The following is a 13,263-nucleotide window of genomic DNA, read 5'->3' as shown; positions in this document are numbered from 1 at the left end:
ATAGATATTCAGGCCTGTCGGTAAAGGCCTGTACTCTAAGAATTTAGGTGTATTCTTATCACTTGGCTAGTTATAGAGGTATAAAAGAAAGAATCAAAATCACTGTCTGCAGGTGTAAGGTCCTTCTCTTACTGTCACAGTCTGAGGCCCTGTTCTTAGGCTAAGGCCTTTGGCTAAGCAGCAGAGCCAGCCATAAGCTGGGAAGCGAACGGTCACAGCCTCACATCCCAACCTAGTCACACTGAAAGAAGGTGCTATTGGGCTGTTAGGCATTATCAGGACAGGACTGTATTCCTATCACCTCCAGAGAAAGGGAAGTGCCTAGAAAATGTAAAAGGAAACTTCGTTTGATAGCATCCTGTCTGGCAAGAACTCACTTATCAATAGCTGGGATGTGAAATCCTCACTTCTGTATGGTTTTGTCATTATAGTTCCCACTTTGCTATTGTTTGTCTGCATAATCTCTGTCTGGTTCTGTGATTGTTCCTGTCTGCTGTATAATTATTTTGCTGGGTGTAAACTAATTAAGGTGGTGGGATATAATTGGTTAAATAATCATGTTACAATATGTTAGGATTGGTTAGTTAAATTTCAGGGAAATGATTGGTTAAGGTATAGCTAAGCAGAACTCAAGTTCTACTATATGGTCTGCAGTCAATCAGGAAGTGAGAGGGTTGGTGGGGGGAATGGAGATGGGGAAATTGGAATCATGTTTTGCTAAAGGGGGAAATGGGAACAGGGACACAGGTGTAAGGCTCTATGGTGTCAGAGCTGGGAAGGGGGACACTAAGGAAGGAAACTGGAATCATGCTTGCTGGAAGTTCACCCCCAATAAACATCAAATTGTTTGCACCTTTGGACTTCAGATATTGTTGCTCTCTGTTCATGCGAGAAGGACTAGGGAAGTAAGTGGGTGCAGGAATAAGCCCCCTAACATCTTGGTGCCGTGACTCAGATGCATCACATTGGATAGGAGAGTGGCAGCCTGTAAGTCCCCCTCCACAACAGTCTGCGCAGCTGCTTGGAGGGGGTATCGCGAACTCTCGTGATGGTAGTTGCAAGTTCTGGCAAGCCAGGGTAAAGGATTTTTGGATAAATGGATAAGGAAGAACTAGGGTCCATACCAGGTGCAGGGGTCAACCTGGGATAAGATTAAAAAGGAAATGAAGGAAGTGTTAGGGGACCCAGAGGGATGGGGAGTGGCTGAGGAGCCCACCCTCCTTGGTATATGGGTAGTGAAAGAAGGTCCCTGCTCATGGGGACTGAATGCCTTCCAGGGAAAGGAGACACTTCAGTCTGCTTGAGAGAGGTTTGAAGTAAGGGCAGCATTATGGGAAGCTGCCAGTAATCTTTGAAGTTTGGTGCTGCTTCAGCAAGGGCTGCTGAAGGGTTGTAAATTAGTTAGGGGTAGTGAAAGATGATTTGGCACAACAGGGTTTAAAGTCAAAAGCAGAGTTAACAGACTATCTTTAGAGACTGGAGCTGGGACTTGGTCCTGGGGGAGTGGAGAGAAAGAAGGGGAAGAAAAAAAAAAAAGTTTCAAAGTGCAACCTGCCTTTCCACACTCTTTTGTTTTCTGAAGTTTTAATGGAGGGTACTTTGGATACTTATGTGAGATGTCAAGAAGGAAGTTTTTGCTTAATGATAAAACCCAGTTATATAAATGTAACTGGATGTTCAACTCTGTGCAGTCACATTGGATGGAAGCTTGGTAATTAAATTATCCAAGGGGGTCAGGTAGAGTGGCTACTATAACCACTATGCTTCTGTCCCCAGAAGCCTTTACAGCTATTCTGAGGGGAAATGGGCCCTTTTCCCACAGAAATGGTCTATAAGGGACTGCTGCAGGCAGCAGGCAGAGAGAGAATCTGATCAAAATTATTTGACTATTGGGTAATGTAATCAAAATCACTAAAGGATGTAAGGGGTTTCTTATGGAACTTAACTTGGCTGCCCCTGGTTGTATCTAGCTGTACAAGATGGAAGTGTAATCGGGGTACAGTTGTGTAAAAGAGTAATCACAGTGCAAGGGATGTTAGGAAAAAGAGAATTTTGTGTGTGTGTGTGTATAGTGCTAAAATCTGAAGCTGCGTCTCAGCTATTACCTGAGAATAAACTTAAAGCTTGGTACAGCAGAGAAACTATTGCAAACATGGTCTGTTGTACAAGAGGGGAAACTGAGGTACACCACCTCATGAATTTCATAAATGACCAGTGAGTGGGGTAATTCACTAGCCTGACTATAGAACAAAATAAGGACAGCCTGAAGGTAATTCTTTTTTTTCTGCAATTAGCAAGGAAATTTGTAAAAGAAAGTGGTATTATTATTAAGCAATAGTCTGTCCCCACCAGGGAGGTGGAAATTGTTTATTTTGTTTTTCAGACACTCTACAAGCAAGCTGGCGCCAGTGGAAGAATAACTCAGAATACCAGGGACCTATGTTTTGTGGTGTTTGTCTTGTTGCTAGCATTGTTGTGTTTTAATGAACAGAAAATCTCATGATGTGGGTGGGGGATGGTTTCAAAAGGCTGACCTTTAGGGGGAAATGTGTATGGGAATGCAAAATGCTCAACTAGGAGGCCAGCACCTGTGTAATAGCTACCATGGTACCTGGAAATGGAATGGCAACTAAGGTGGTCCCCACAAGCCCTATGGAAATAATGAGAAGGGGAGGAGCTAACTGGGAATCAATGGAGGGGTGTGTAAAATAGTGTAAATCAACAGAAGATGTTTGGCTGTGCCCCTCTCCTGTGACTATGGAGGAGCAGGATCAATGGCCTATGCAAGGGGTGGACAATTGGGTATTAGGTGTTTTGCTGGGAATGTACATATTACTGGGGGCACAATTACACTAGCCCATATCCAAACTACACACATCTACAGATGGGGATTCCACAACCTCCCTTAGAAGCCTATTCCTGTATTTAGCTCTCCTTATAGTTAGAATGTTTTTCCTTATAATGAATCTAAATCTCTCTCTTGATGCAGATTAAGCTGATTACTTCTGGTCTTACATTAGTGGACATAGAGAACAATTGACCACTGTCCTCTTTATAATAGCCCTTAACACATCTGAAGACTATTACGAGGTACCTCCTCGGCCTTCTTTAAACCTCTCCTCAGAGGTCACCTTTTATCATTTTTGTTGCTCTCCAATTTGTCCACATCCTTCTTAAAGTGTGGCACGCAGAACTGGACACAGTACTCCAGCTGAAGCCTCACCAGTGCCAAGTACAGTGGGACAATTACCTCCCACGTCTTACACATGACACTCCTGTTAATATACCCCAGAAGGGTATTAGCTTTTTTCAAAACTGCAACATAGTAATTCATATTCAGTTTGTGATTCACTAGAACCTTTCCCTATTTTGGAATATGCTCTTTCCCCCTTGTTGTTAATATTAATTGTGTTGAGAATATGGTCACCATTAATCTTTTTAGTGAAGACTGAAGCAAAATAGATATTAAACACCTCAGCCTTCTTGATATTGTATCATTAGCTCTCCTTCCCCATTAAATAGTGGACCTATACTTCCCTTTGCCTTTCTCTTGTTCCTAATGTAGTTATAGAACGCCAGTGTCAGGAATGTGTTCTTTGTGCATGCTCTGAGCATGCCTGTTCTAAACTCTCCCCCAGAGGGGCTCTTCCTCAGGTCCTTGTTCACATGGGAGGAGGGAGAGAGATCTTGGACAACCTCAGAAAGGCAAGGCACGCCCCCATAACCTGGCTTATACAGGCAGGCAGGGAAGGTCACATCCCCATAAATGGGCAAGGGACCCCCCAGATCTCATATCACAAGGGGGATAGCGGTTCAGACCCCCACAAAAGACAAGCCCTCTCAGAACCTGGCTTCCTGGAGGAACAGATTGTCACACCCCTTTAGGTGGGCTGGGAGTCCCTAGATCATGGCACATACATGGTGGGGGATGTGTGGCTGAAAGGTGTCCCACCCCTATTCTCCCCCAGTGCCTCTGTCATGCACCCCATGTCCTCCTTTCCAGCGTCCCACTGCTCCCCTCCTCTCCCACTGGTCCCCATCCTCTGATTCCCCAACCCCTTCCCCCCCATTCCCTCCTATTCTTCCACCCCAATCACCCTCTCTACCCACTGAGCATTGCTTGTGTAGTTTATTTTCCCTTCAAAAAATCAGATTCAGCACCTTCTGAATATTCTGCTGCACTCGGATTACGTTTCTCCAAAATAGAAATACCTCTTTAATAGCGGCATGGTGACTCAGAGGTCCACTGGTGGTTAACTATTCTGTGTCAGCAACTCGTCACACCTGACACGCTCACTACACCTAATACACTGTTGCTATGATATATACCCAAGAAGTGGCATGTAATATCGCTGAAAAACTAAAAACTGACTGATCCTGATCATTAATATTCTTGCGTGATATATGTATGAGCTGTGTACAAAGCGTTATGGATGTGTGCTAGATTTACGTTCTTAAAATGTGTTTGGTAAGCAAGGCATAAACCCAGCCCCCACTAGACAATGGAATGTGTATGTGGGTGTCTGACCAGCCTGGCCATCAGGCAGAGAAAATAAAGGCACATTTACATAAAAAGCAAACAAAGCCATCAACTTAGTGAGTGGGGGAAAGAGCTCTGGCTGGGGTCTGAACCTCAAATGATAAGCAACTGAATCAACTGTTGTGTACAATATTACTGTATTATAAAAGTGTATTGAGTGGGGGAGACTTAGGTTGGATGTTAGGAAAAACTTTTTCACTAGGAGGGTGGTGAAGCACTGGACTGGGTTACCTAGGGAGGTAGCAGAATCTCCTTCCTTAGAGGTTTTCAAGGTCAGGCTTGACAAAGCCCTGGCTGGGATGATTTAATTGGGGATAGGTCCTGCTTTGAGCAGGGGGATGGACTAGATGACCTCCTGAGGTCCCTACCAACCCTGATAGTCTATGATTTCATGTCTTTTATAAAACCCTGTGACACACTGGTTATGAATATCACCATATGAGGCATTATGAATACTCACTAATATTATGCTTTAAAGCAGAGGTGGGGAAACTAACACATCTGGCCCACGGGACCGTCCTGCCCAGCCCTTGAGCTTCGGGCCGGGGAGGCAAGCCCCTGGCCCCTCCCCTGCAGCCATGCCGTCGCGCAGGCAATGCTCTGGGTGGCGGGGCTGTGCGCTCCTGCAGCGTGGTAAGGGGGCCAGGGGGCAGTCAGAGGACAGGGGGGTTTGGATAGGCATGGGAGTCCCGGGGAGCCTGGCAGGGGTGTGGATAGGGGTCGGGGCAGTCAGGGGGACAGGGTGGTTGAATAGGGGGTGGGGTCCCGGGGGGGCTGGTTAGGGGAACAGGGTCCGGGGGGGGGCAGTCAGGGGACAAGGAGCAGGAGAGGTTGGATGGGGCAGAGTTTCAGGGGGGGCAGTCAGGGGACAGGGAGGACTGGATAGGCATGGGAGTCCCGGGGGGCCTGTCAGGGGACGGGGGTGTGGATAGGGTCGGGGCAGTCAGGGGACAAGGAGCAGGAGTGGTTGGATGGGGTGGAGGTTCTGAGGGGGGCAGTCAGGGGGTGGGAAGTGGGAGGGGTCGGATGCTGGTGGGGCCAGGCTGTTTGGGGAGGCACAGCCTTCCCTACCTGGCCCTCCATACAGTTTTGCAACCCCAGTGTGGGCCTTGGGCCAGAAAGTTTGCCCACCCCTGCTTTAAAGTCTGTGACCAAACACAAGGAGAAACAGGATTTCCCCCAGACAGGAGAGAAGGGATGTCTACCTGGCTCCAATGTAAGGTAAGCATTACAGAATCAAAACAATAGAAGCCCCATTTACATACAAATCAACAGAGGGATGGGAAGTCCACAGGAAGGGAAGAACAGCAAGAGGTCAATGAACTTTAAGAGAGATACTTGTCAAAGGTTTGCTGGATTATAAGGTGAGGAGCAGAGAACTCCTAATTTATCTTTCGCCTACGAAAACAAGGGAAACCAGCACCTCATACTTCTGTGGAAGGTCCTGACTGAGAGAAAGTTACCCATCTTTCTTCTTTCCAGCTATGGCTAAGAAATCCTGAACAGAGACTGTAGCTTGTTAAGTTATGTCTGAGCCATTAGAAAATTTATTTTTAATTTTATCTGCTTATAACCATTTTCGTCTTTACCCCTGTACTTGAACTCACTTAAAACCTCTTTTTGATTAAACAAACTTATTTTACTTTTAATCTAAACCAACCTAGTGCTATATTTGAATTGACGTGATTGTTAGCACCAGTTAAAGTAACAAGCTGGGCTTTTCTCTCTTTACAGGAGCAATGAACCTTATAGCTTCTCTGAATGTTCCAGGAGCAGGCTGGACAATTTAGGACAGAGAGTTTGAGGGAAATTTGGAAGCCTGTTGTGGTCATCCTGCAACTAGTAGCCAAAGCTGGTGGGGCTGCTGTGCTGTAGGCAGGCTGCTGAGGTCGGAGTGCTGAACCAGGGCTGCACAGCACACAGACGCTTAAGGAATTGCATACCTGTTTGCTGGCGGTTGGTGTCTGGGCTGTGAGCCACAGCAGGAGAGCATTTAAGGCACCCAGGGTTACAGGGCAGGCAGTAACACAACCTCTCACTGGTCTGGGTTGAACCCCAAAATGTCAAAGACACATTGGAGATGTGCCCATTTTTTCTTTTTCTTTGACAAACAATTCATAAAACTATTTCTTGTTTGTTTGCTAATGCATTCCTAACAAAATATTAGGAACCATTAGAAAAGGGATAGATAAAAAGATAGTAAATATCATAATGCCACTATATAAATCCCTGGTATGCCCACACCTTGAATACTGCATGCAGTTCTGGTTGCCCAATCTCAAAAAAGATCTATTAGAACTGAAAAAGTTAGAGAAGGCAACAAAAATGATTAAGGGTATGGAACAGCTTTATGAGGAGAGATTACAAAGACGGGGACTTTTCAGCTTGGAAAAGAGACAACCGAGGGGCGATATGAGAGATCTATAAAATCATGAACGGTGTAGAGAAAGTGAATAAGGAAGTGTTATTTACTCCTTTACATAACACAAGAACCAGAGATCACCCAATGAAATTAATAGGCAGAAGGTTTAAAACAAACAAAAAGAAGTACTTCTTCACTCAACACTCAGTCAACCTGTGGAACTCGTTGCCGGGGCATGTTGTGAAGGCCAAAAGTGTAAGTGGGTTCAAAAAAAGAATTATCAGTTCATGGAGCATCAATGGCCATTAGCCAAGATGGTCAGGGACACAATCCCACACTCTGTGTGTCTCTAGCCTCTAAATGCCAGAAGCTGGGTGTGGACAACAGATGGATTACTCGATAAATTGCCCTGTTCTGTTCATTTCCTCTGAAGCATCTGGCATTGGCCACCATCGGAAGACTGGATACTGGTCTAACTGAACTATTAGTCTGACCCAATATGGCCATTCTTATGTTCTTATATACAATAATGATTTAAAATGCAAATCAGATCTAGTCATAAATTAGTTTTAGGAGTTCAATTTGTGGCACAATTTAAAATTATATATAGTAGCTAGATTACAGGGCTCACCATATACAACATACAATGCTAGTTGTCTGAAGCACACAGATTTTGAATGTAAAGTTTGAACTTATGTAGACTGCTACTCCTACTCAACTGAGTTTTCAGAACTAGTTCAGGCAAACTAGTGTCAGAACATAATAGTTTTTCATAGTACCGCAATGTAATCACATTACACCATCTGGCTGCTCAACACCAGATGGGCAGTTTCACAAAAGTAAAATAAAATATAAAGTTGTCCAGAAAATTCCTCTCCAAAATTAGTTCTCTTCCCTCTCAGAAAATTTTAATTTTTCCTGATGTCAGAACTACTCTACAAAAAGAAAATACTTGTTGGCTGGTTGAAGTTGAGTATCACAAATACTCCCCAAATATTTTAGTCACTACATTTTGCAGAATGCAGGTATGTTGCAACTTGTAAGCTGCCTCACAGAAAATACACAGAAAGCTGTTCATAAGACAGAACAAACAAAAAAGATATATGGTAACATTTACTTAAAATACAACACTATTACTTCCCCTAAGATTAAATTCCAAAAGGAGATGTAAAGCTGCTTAAAGCTTTTACATTTGCCTAGTAATCCCCTCCACAGATGGCTGTTATCCAGATGAAACAAACATATCAGCCTATGGAAATTTAGGGCACACAGAAGTAATTAAATTACAACTTTATGCCTATCTATAAAAATGTCATAAGAAACTTGCTTTATTTTTTGAAAATCCAAGTGTCCCCACCCTTGAAATTTGACAGTTGATCATTATTTTACTGCAGATTTTAATAATCTAATTTGCAATTAGTGATATAAATACTTTTAAAATAGAGTTGTCTATTTTCATTATAGTTATAATAAAAAGTTACTATTGGATAGTCAAAAATGAACCCCAGAAATTCATAAACCCTAGTTCACTAGTTTGTAACTATTTAACCTAGTTTAGTTCTGTCAGTTATATTAATCATAGAAAAATGCATGGGTCATATTTTGCCAACATTTTTCTACATTCAGAGTTTTTAATTAAGGAGTTTTATGTGCCCGTCTAAGCTATTCAAACTCATCAAAGTTAATTTGAAAAAAGCAAATCACAAATTTTTCAGCCTGCAGTACTGTAGTATTCACTCAATGCATCTGTATATTATGGTCTTGCGAGACAGCCCCATTTTGGAGTTTGGGAACCCATACCAAAATGCCACTATATAAATCCATGGTATGCCCACACCTTGAATACTGCATGCAGTTCTGGTCACCCCATCTCAAAAAAAGATCTACTAGAATTGGAAAAAGTACAGAGAAGGGCACCAGAAATTATTAGGGGGGTTAGAACAGCTCCCATATGAGAAGAGATTAACAAGGCTGGGACCGCTCAGCTCAGAAAGAGAGACGATGGGAGGGGAATATGAGAGAGGTCTATAAAACCATGAATGATGTGGATAAAGTGAATAGAGAAGTGTTATTTACCCCTTCACATAATACAAGAACCAGGGGTCACCCAATGAAATTAACAGGCAGCAGCTTTAAAATAAGCATAAGGAAGTACTTCAAACAACACACAGTCAACCTGTGGAACTCATTGCCAGAAGAAGCTGTGAAGGCCAAAACTGTAAGTCGGTTCAAAAAAAAGAATCTGATCAATTCATGGCATCTAAGGCCATCAGTGGCTATTAGCCAAGAAGATCAGGAACCCATACTCTGGGTATTACTAAACCTCTGACTGCTAGAAGCTGGAACTAGATGTCAAGGGATGGATCACTCGATAAATTGCGATGTTCTGTTCATTCCCTCTGAAGCACTGGCCACGGCCAGAAGACAGGATACTGGACTAGATGGACCATTGGTCTGATCCAGTAGGTTCATTCTTATGTTCTTATTTTGCATTTCTCAATTTCATTTACATTTTAAAACGACTTGCAATTTAACAAGTAAAATGTTTATTTGAAGTTGACCAGCTATACACCTACAATCACACAGAAACACACACACTTACATCTGGTAAAAGTTACTCATATGCCTGAATGTTAGACAATTGCTCCTTCACGTTCCTAGCTCCTTACACCAGGAAGTTAAAACAACATTAAATGCTGAGCTGCAAAGTTACCCCCACATCCACCTTCACCAAGTACATTCAGTACTCTTTTCATACAGCATCATCTACTATTGCAAGATTCAACCATGCCTTCTACCTTTATAGATGACTGATCTTTTCTTTTCATTCAGCCACTGGGGAAATAGTCCATCAAGCTCCCAAATCCCCGTCCTGACTTGAACATACCCATTTCACCTCCACATTAGCATCCCTCTACTATGAGAGCATTACCATCTCTCTATTAGGCATCTCTTTCTGGCCTTATTAGGCAGCCCTTGCTCACCATTTTAGCATTTTTAATAGCTTACAATGGGCTTTATGGTATTGACTCTGATATGATATATTTAGTCAATCTTCTCTTCTTTTACCTCATCCTCAATGCTGCATTTGACCATGACAAAAATCCAGCCTATCTATAAATCCAGCCTATAAGTATTTTGTGGAGATCTTGGGTACCCAATTCTTCTTGTTTCTCTGTATTCAAAACACCTACTACATGTGACTAGCATAAAACATTCTTCTTCCACTATACCTCACTTTAACAATCCCCAAGGTTTTAGCATTGGTACTTTTCCATTTAGTCCCCAAACACTCCCTGAGCCTTCTTTCTGAATTCAACTTTTTAAAACTTTTTTTTTCTTTTCCTTTTAATTTTGTTTGCAGATAAGATATTTTCCCACCTACCAAGGTCTTTCTATTTTCCAGCTCAAGTTCTACTCACTTCAAATACGAGGGGTCTGTCTCTTGCTCCCCCGTTTCTCCATCTCTCCAGCGTGGAAAAAAATCCTGCTTCCATGCTACTCCTTCTCATTTGATGATGGCTTCAAATGGAATCAAGTCCCAAAGTCTCAAAACCACTTTTCCTCCAGGTTTACTACTAAGAAACTGTCATCTAATAAAGTCAAATCCTACTTCATGGACCTCCCATTCTATTCATATCCAAACCATTCCCCTGAAACTTGAGCAAGGTGTCCATCATACCTACAGGAAGGACATACTGGATGCTACAAAGTTACTTATATTTGCATGCTAGCCTGGTAACTGTGAAGTGCTCTGTATGAATAAAGATATACAAAAATAGATAATATTAAAATGGTCTTGCATTGTAATTTGATCTGAAACAATTTCCTTTGTATCTTGCTACAAGATAGGAAAATCCTGATCAACAATGATTATTTTTTAAAAGCAAAGCAAGGGTCAAGATAATGCAATATAAACACCATGGCCTCTTACCTCCTACAACTCCTGATTTCAAGTGTTAAACCAATTTAGCAGCAAAACCCAGAATAATTCTGAAAATTCACAGCACGCTTAAAACAGATGTAAGACCTTCACATCTGCTACGTTCAGCTTCACACAAATCAACAGTATATTGGGCCTGATAGCAGGGGTCCAGCTAGCAACCTGAAAACTGTACACAGACTGGATAATCCAGTACAGCATCTTCCCTACAGATCACCCTGAATCTGACAGGGTGTACACATCAGGATTTACAAGATTGTCACTGACAGTTGGTGTAGTTAGAGTCCTAAAGCATCAACAAAATGTTGCCCCAGAGAAATTGGACACCATGGAATATAACTTTACCACTCCACCCTGCTTCCAAACATGACTGACAGAGAGGCATACAGAGGTTGGGAACACAGTACTTAGTTATAAAGCTTGGAACAGCAAGGAAAACCCACAATACAAATAACATTCACACACCACTTACCAGCCTCCCTCCTAGCCACCCCTCAGCTTAAAAAAATAAAAGAGACAAGAACAGATGCTACACTGGCACCTTCAGTGCTACTGCTAGGAGGTTATGCTGTTCAGTCATCCACACAGACATTAGCCTAATTCCCTAAAGCAATTACAATACTGTGTTTGCAGACAATTTGCAGGGCCCTCCCCAACACAAACCATGTGCACCCAAATGCCTGCAAACTCTCCCCATGTGCGTGTCCACTACATGTGCATTCCCCACCGCCAGGAGTACACGCATCCCCCCCACCTGCAAACTCCCCCCCACAATATGCACACATCCCCACCGTATGCAAACTCCCCTCCCCCTGTGCACACATATCCCCCACAAGCTGCCACCACATACTAACTCCCCCTACCACCTGCAATTCCCCCATGAGTGCAAGTGCCTCCCCCGCATCACTTGCGAATTCCGTGTGTGAATGCACGTCCCCACCACCACCTGCAATCTCCCCCCGTGTATGTACAGGCATCCCCCCAACCCCCACCACCTGCAATCTCCCCCCTGTGTACACAGGCGCATCCCCCCAACCCCCACCACCTGCAATCTCCCCCATGTACACAAGCATGTCCCCCCAGCTGCCCACCACCTACTAACTCCCCCCAAGTATACACACGTTTTCCTCCCAGCTTCTCCACCCCTACCCATGGTCTACAAACACCACCCATGGTTTGGGCACAGGCACCTCCCCCTGCCTCCAAACTCCCCTCCCCAGTATGTGCATGCTTGGGTGCCGCCCCCCCACAAACTCCTCATCCCCCACAACGTGTGCAAACAAACACCTCCTCCCACTGCCTACCAACTCCCTCCATGTGTGCATGAGAGGTCCCCCCCTGCTACCTGGAAAAACTCCCCCCTCCTGAGCATACAAGATCCCCCCCCCCCCCCCCCGCCCTGTGTGTGAACAAGCATCCCCTCAGCTCAGCCATTTGCACACGGAGAGCCCCCCTCCAGGAGGGGGACTAGACTCTCCCGGAATTAATCTTTAATTAAAGATTATGTCACGCGCTGAAATCTCCAGGGATACATCCAACCAAACCCGGCAACCGGCTGGTGCGTGCAAGAGCGCCCCCCCGCGAGGCACAAGGGCTGCAACCAGGGGCCCTGCCACAGGCACCCCCGGGCTGGAAGGGGTGTCCAGCAGATACAGCACTCACAGGCTGGCTCACTCGCTCTCAGCACCCCCCCCCCCGTACAAATCGTTCCAGCAGCCCAGCCTGTGCGCGCAGGAGCATCCCCCCCCCCCCCGCCATTGGCCAACTCCCCCGGTGTGTGCGCGAGCGTCCCCCGCGTCGGCAAACGCTCCCCGCCAGCAGCCCCTGGCCGGCCCCGCTGGAGCCACAGGCAGCCCAACGGCCCCAGGCAACGGCCCCAGCGTCTCAGCCCGAGCAGCCACGGCCGGGAGCGGGCTCACTCACCCGCATGGCACCACCTGCTGCTGCCGGGGGGGGCCGACTCCCGAGCGAGCCCAGCCGCCGCCGCTACGTGCCGCAGCCCGGGCCCCGCAGGGTTAATCGCCCCACCCCCTCCCCGACGCGGCGCTGCTCCCATTGGCCGGGCTGTTGCTAGGAGACCTGCAACAAGGGCCTGCGCCGGCCCAGTGGGCCGAGTCCTGAGCCGCGGCACCCACCTCCGCCGCCGCCGCCGCCCGAGGGGCCCTCCCGCCCAGCGCGGCTGCCCGGGCCCCGCCTGTGACCCGCCTGGCGAGGGAGGGGGCTGCGCGCCGCACGCCTGCCTGAGCCCCGGGGGCGGGCGGTCCCCTGTGGGCGTCGAGCCCTGCCTGAGCCCGCGCTGTACTGGGGGAGGTGCCCAGCCTGGCCCTAAAGGCTCTGTCTGCAGCCTGCGCCAGGGCGGGCTTTGGCCTGCTCCCTGCAGGCGGCCCGCAGCCCCAGGATAAACAGTAGCAGCGCTTG

General features: G+C 45.9%; 1 protein-coding gene across 4 annotated transcripts in view; it reads right to left on the bottom strand.

Annotated features, from left to right (window-relative positions):
• SSX2IP (SSX family member 2 interacting protein) overlaps positions 1 to 12,903 on the bottom strand; it is a 38,976-nt gene extending 26,073 nt beyond the window's left edge. For all 4 annotated transcript variants that reach the window (XM_048861615.2, XM_048861616.2, XM_048861617.2 and 1 more), the window contains exon 1: positions 12,769 to 12,903. The gene's annotated coding sequence lies outside the window, so the exon portion shown is untranslated. The remainder of the gene's footprint in view (positions 1 to 12,768) is intronic.
• Between the last annotated feature and the right edge of the window lie 360 nt (positions 12,904 to 13,263).

Source organism: Caretta caretta, chromosome 8 (genome assembly GCF_965140235.1).
Source record: "Caretta caretta isolate rCarCar2 chromosome 8, rCarCar1.hap1, whole genome shotgun sequence".
Lineage (NCBI taxonomy): Eukaryota > Metazoa > Chordata > Testudines > Cheloniidae > Caretta > Caretta caretta.
This window is presented reverse-complemented; position numbering and strand designations above follow the sequence as displayed.